This window comes from Argopecten irradians, unplaced genomic scaffold, assembly GCF_041381155.1.
Source record: "Argopecten irradians isolate NY unplaced genomic scaffold, Ai_NY scaffold_1121, whole genome shotgun sequence".
Taxonomy (NCBI): Eukaryota; Metazoa; Mollusca; class Bivalvia; order Pectinida; family Pectinidae; genus Argopecten; species Argopecten irradians.
In genome coordinates, this window is record NW_027188588.1 from 1 (window position 1) to 6,385 (window position 6,385).

General features: G+C 38.3%; 1 pseudogene; it reads left to right on the forward strand.

The window, feature by feature from the left end:
• Positions 1-3,145: 3,145 nt before the first annotated feature.
• LOC138313963 (E3 SUMO-protein ligase ZBED1-like) lies at positions 3,146-5,639 on the forward strand (annotated as a pseudogene).
• The last annotated feature ends 746 nt before the right edge of the window (positions 5,640-6,385 follow it).

Genomic DNA, 6,385 nt, shown 5'->3' on the forward strand with positions numbered 1-6,385 from the left:
GATCCTGACCTCACACTCAATGGAATTAAAATTCCAGTAGTTGAACAAACTAAATTTCTTGGACTAATATTTGATTCGAAACTGTCCTTTGTTCCAACATATCAAACATCTGAAGGATAAGTGCTCGAAGGCGCTGAACATTCTACGAGTTCTTTCCCATTCTGATTGGGGTGCAGACCGTGAAATGCTTCTGCGTATCTACCGGGCACTTATTAGATCAAAACTTGACTACGGCTCGATTGTCTATGGATCGGCTCGCAGCTCCTATCTACAGATGCTTGACCCTATACAGAATCAGGGACTGCGTCTGGCACTTGGAGCTTTTCGAACAACACCTGTGAAGAGTCTCCATGTGGAAGCTAATGAGCCATCTCTAGACGATCGACGGAAAGAAATTATCCTTACAGTATGCTGCTCAAACTGAAATCCAACCCCAAAAATCCTGCATTTAACCTTGTATTCAATCCACAACACCAAGAAATATTTACACAGAATCAAAAGCTCATACCAACATTTGGCATCAGAATTTCAAAATTTTTGCTGGAACTTGATATAACTTTCGACACCATTGACGAGTACACCGTATCGGATGTACCACCATGGCTCATTCAAACACCTGATATCAATTTATCTCTACATGAGAGGGCAAAATCCAGTGCATTACCCGAAGAACACAAATCCTCCTTTCGGGAGTGCATTAGGGCTTTCCCTGACCATGTTCAGATCTACACTGACGGATCAAAAGACGGTGATAAAGTTGCGGCAGCATGCTGTACATCTAATCACTGCTCCTCTATCCGACTCCCGGATATTGCCTCCATTTTCTCTGCGGAAGCATGTGCTATCGGTCTGGCGCTTGACCATATCGAAGAACACCGCATTGAAAAGGCAATCATCTGTTCAGACTCTCTTTCGGTTCTTCAGGCTTTGAAATCAAGAAGCCCTAGAAATACTCTAATCCAAAATCTTTTAATCCGAACATTTCGATTATCTTCTAAAACTCAAATTACTTATCTCTGGATTCCCAGTCATGTGGGTATAAAGGGGAATGAACAGGCTGATGAAGCAGCTAAGACTGCTCTTCGCCTAGCACAAACAGATTTGAAACTACCATACACCGACATCAAACCTTCAATTCAGTCAGCCATCAAACACCATTGGCAACAAAGGTGGTCTACCGAAACAAACAATAAACTGTTTAAAATTCAACCTACACTTAATCCTAAACTGTCCAGTCGGAGAGACCGCAGAGAGGAAGTTGTACTCTCTCGGCTCCGAACTGGACACACACATATTTTACACATTCCTATCTATTGAGAGGGGAGGATCCTCCTACATGCCATGCATGTGATTCTCCTCTCACAGTGGAGCATATTTTATTGCATTGTATTGATTTTAAACACATACGAGATAAATACTACGATGTCTCCGACATGTAAACTTTGTTTCATGCCGTGAGACATAATCGTATTTTTAATTATCTCAAAGAGATCGGTATTTTAAGCAAAATATGAACGTTTTCTCATCATACATCGTATCAACTCAACATTTCATCGTTTCATCAACATTGTGCATGAGTTTTCTCATGTGTTTTAGCCAAATTTATTTTATCCCATGCAAACCTTTTTTTATCAAATTAACGTTTACAATCTGTGTTTTAGTCCTTACTTGCTTTTTCTTACCCTGAACTTTTATCCTGATATTAATGCATGACTTGTAGTTTGGCCCTAAATGACCTTAGTTGTCGATGGGCCGTAAAACTCAAACAAACAAACAAAAGGGTGGTGTGTGTAAAGTTTGTTGATGGTATTTGTGGTGATGGACGATCTTGACAACGGATATTGAATTGATGGCGAATATTCATTTCACGCATTGCACAATTGACTGCCTTATCAAAATTTGTGTATTCGCCCCGCATAACTTTTAAACGAATATCAGGAATTTCCAAACCATCTTCAAAAAATCTTACCAACTGCTGTGCAACTATCGGTGAACCCAGATTATGACCCTCGTAAACCTTCTCCGCTAAAGATAAAATGCGTTGCGCAAATAGTTGAACCGGTTCATTGGGCCTTTGCGTGATTTGTTTTAATAGAGCAAAAGCATGTGATGCTCCCTGAATGTCGCCAAAACAACGAGTAAGTTGGTGTTTTAGGTCAGCCCAATCAGGACTTTCAATGCCTTTGATATAGCGTTGTATAAATTCACAGACAGGACCTGTGGAAGATTGGAGTGCAAGAATGTGTTTTTTATTGTGATTGCCAGTAATGTGTGCCTGTTTATCAATGTCCCGCATCCATTGCTCAAATTGCGAGCGATCCCCATTGAAAAGTTTTCCTGCACACCAAGAATTGTCTGCAAGGATTAATTTATTAGTCGTATTTTCTAAAAGTTTTAGCCTCTGAGACTGATTATGAATTAAAGTTGTGACACTTGTGGCGTTGGCCGTTAAAAGTTCAATAGCGTATGTTGTAGGAGTGTGTTGTGGCTCTGTGTTTTGCTCAGTTGACATTGTCGATATGTGTGTAGTGTTGTATAAGAGTGTAGCGAAATGTGAAATTAACAAAATAAAATACCTAGGTGGACAAACTAAAAGCAAATGTTCACAAAAATGGATCAAGAATGTAAAATCTACATACCTGTAAACCGGTGATCAATCGTGGTAGTAACTTCCGAAATGTCCGAACCCAGGTTCTTTCAGCACGGCGCCAATATGATGTTTATATCTTCGTGTGTAGTTTCGTAGGTTGTTGTGGTGTGTATAGATGTAGAACTCCAACGCAGATTCAGTGAATGGTACGATACGTTTATTGGAGTCTTAGGAATCGACTCTGTACAGAGATTATTGGCGAGTTAATATAGCAGTACATCGGGATAACATATGTCAATATTTGGGTATGAAAGCCAATACCTGGAACAGTTGACCCAACGTAGATGCTGTATTACATAGGGAAACATGTTTACTCATTTGCAGTTATCATGTAACATAATTAATAACATGGCTATGTAATTAGTAGCAATACACTGCCCCTATCAGAAGTTGGTTTTCCTATTGCAAATATGAAACACATGTGCTTGACCTACACAATGTAATATTCTTGAAAGATATATGTAGATAATTATAGAATTAGTCCAAATTTCAAAGTCTAAAATTTCTTATCCACCTAACAAAACAACACTCGACATGTCCGTTGCGATATGCAAAGTTTGTAAGAAGAAATACTCCAACAAGGGTTAGTAGCGTAAATAAATATGAATGTATGTCAAATTAAATGCACGTGTAAATCATTTGTCCAGACTAGAACCTAATAGAATAACACGTTACCAAAATTATGTGAACCTAGACGTGTTAGATTAAAGTATAAAGCACGAAAATTGTTTCAGTTGGCCAAGCTTTTATCACTCATTCATTAATACGTGTATTGATTGAGCCATTATTTTTTAATGCGATGTTACACATGATCACGGGAAAAAAGTGTCACGTAGATAAATTTTGTTATCTCTTATCAATTTTAGGAAACAACCACAAACTTCATGCACCACATTGACACTTTCCATGGACCAATAAACAAACAAGAAACTTCTAATGCGCCGAAACAAGCTTCAATGACAGCTTTTGTTAATGTGAACCAGGCCGGTAGAATAAGCCCAGATAGACAAGAAAAGATAGATGATGCTCTGTGCAAGTTTATCGCTGGAAAGGCAATCCCTGCTAGCACTGTAGACAATCAGCTATTTAAAGATTTTGTTGGTTTTATTGGATCCAAGGTACATATTTTCATTGATTTTTTTAACATATGATTGTACTAGTAGTTTTTGCACTCCAATCTTCAGAAACTGTTTACTTTACTAATTACATAATTTACATGTAAATAAAAAGAATCATTTCCATTACTATTAAATACTTATTTAATAATGTGTAAGATTACATGCTGTCTTGTTAGCAAAATATATTTCATTGTTTTGCGAATAAAAAGTCTGTGTATTTGCAGGTACAAGGTTCCATCCAGAAAAACTGTAATGAGAAGACTACAGAACAAGAAAACTGAAGTTGATGTAAAGTTGAAAAAAAGAAATCTCATTATCTGAAAATATTTCAATCACCCATGATGGTTGGACCAGTTTAAATACTGAATCTTATTTTACTACTACAGTACATTTCATTAATGAGAGCTGGGAACTTAAAAATGCTGTTTTAGGTACAATCAAAGTAACGGGCAGCCACACTTCAGAAGCAATTGCAGATGAGCTAAAGGCCACTCAAACTAAATGGGGTCTCCCTACACCCTTAGCTACAACAGATAACGCAGCTAATGAAAAGAAAGCGTATGAAATTCTTGGTTGGGATAGATTCGGATGTTACGGACATCGAATCAATTTAATGGTTAAAAACTCACTAAACATCCCAGAAGTAAACAGATTGTTGGGAAAAGCGCGCAAGCTGGTTACGTTTTTTCATCAGTCGTCTAGCATCTTTGATCTTCTGTGTGAAAAGCAAAAACTGTTGTTTGATGACAGCAGGGCCAACCTGGTAGGTCATAAACTGATTATTGATGTGGCGACACGCTGGAATTCATCCCTGTACATGCTCCAGAGACTCTCAGAACAATTTCCTGTTCTCATGGCATTAGCAAATGATCCCTCCTTATCAAAACAGGCAAGTACAACACTGAAAAACTGTGTATTCTCCTTTGAAGAACAATCCATCATAGAAAACATTGTTGCTATTTTAGAACCTTTTGAAAAGGCAACAACCATTGTGTGTGCAGACCAAGTACCTACAGTGCACAAAATTTTGCCCATCATCACAAAGCTTTTGAAGATTGTCGAAGTATCCGACGATGACAGGTCTGTTATAAAAAAAATCAAGGACAAACTGCAATGTGAAATTAACCGCAGAACATTGACCGACAAAATCACACTCCTTGCTTGCATCTTAAACCCATTTACAAAGGACCTTAACTTCGCACCAGAGATGAGGGATCAGGCACGTGCGTATTTAATAGAGGAAAGTGGTGATTTCAGACAAGTTCCTACACTTAAAATTAAAACAGAAAAACAGGATGATGAACTTAGTGGGCAAGAAGTGTAAGAAGCGTCCCAAGTGGGCGAGATCCCTGCTCTACCGACATTGACTATGGATCCAGCTACAGATAGGGAAATGGATTCTAAAAATGAGGTAGCTAGTGATGAAGGACCCCCAACCAAAAAAATGAAATCTGTTGACACTGACGATTGGCTTGAGGACATAGTGTGTACTGGGGAATCTAAGGCTAATCCTTCTACAGCTATAGAGTTAGAGATTGACCAATACCTCGAGTCAAAGATAATAGAAAAGATCTCAACCTAACTCTACTTCAGTGGTGGAAGATGTATGAGCATTTCTATCCCAGAATCAACAGAATTGCCAAAAATATCTTTGTTTGCCTGCTTCTTCAGTGTCATCAGAACGTGTGTTTAGCCTGTGTGGTCAAATTGTAAACAAAAAAAAGATGTAGACTGAGTCCAAAGAACATTGACACCTTAGTGTTTTTGAACAAAAACATTGCATATTGGTAAACAAAAAAAACCGAAGCATGCTAGTTTGGACATTGTGAAATGGAGAAGTTTGAACTCTACAACTTTGTTTAATTTTTTTAATTAAGCAAAAATTAATTAAAATGATGAAAATTAAACTTTGTTTTCCTGGTGTTTATGACGAAACTTAGCGAACATTATATATCTACTATATAGGCATATATATATACAAATGTATATGATTTGTTTGAAATTGAATTCAAATATTCTGTATTCATGTCATTTCATGCCAAACAAAACATAACGCTCATCTTCAATTTGTTAATAACAAATGATATTTTATTACATTTCATTCATAAAACATAGTAATAACTTATTGGTACCATTTTTAGGTCATCTGACCCGAAGGGTCAGGATGACCTATAGTCATCATGTTTCGTCCGTCGTCGTCCGCCGTGCGCCGTGCGCCGTCCGCCGTGCGCCGTGCGTTAACTTTTCACATTTTGAACTTCTTCTCAAGTTCTACCAGTGCGATTAGGCTGAAACTTGCGTGAAATGATCCTGACATGGTCCCGACAAAGTGTTGTTATTTTTCGGGTCGATCCGAAATCCAAGATGGCTGGCCGCCACAGCCGCCATCTTGAAAACACATTTTGAACTTCTTCTCAAGTTCTACTGGTGCGATTTGGCTGAAACTTGCGTGAAATGATCCTGACATGGTCCCGACAAAGTGTTGGTATTTTTCGGGTCGATCCGAAATCCAAGATGGCCGCCACAGCCGCCATCTTGAAAACACATTTTGAACTTCTTCTCAAGTTCTACCGGTGCGATTTGGCTGAAACTTGCATGAAATGATCCTGACATGGTC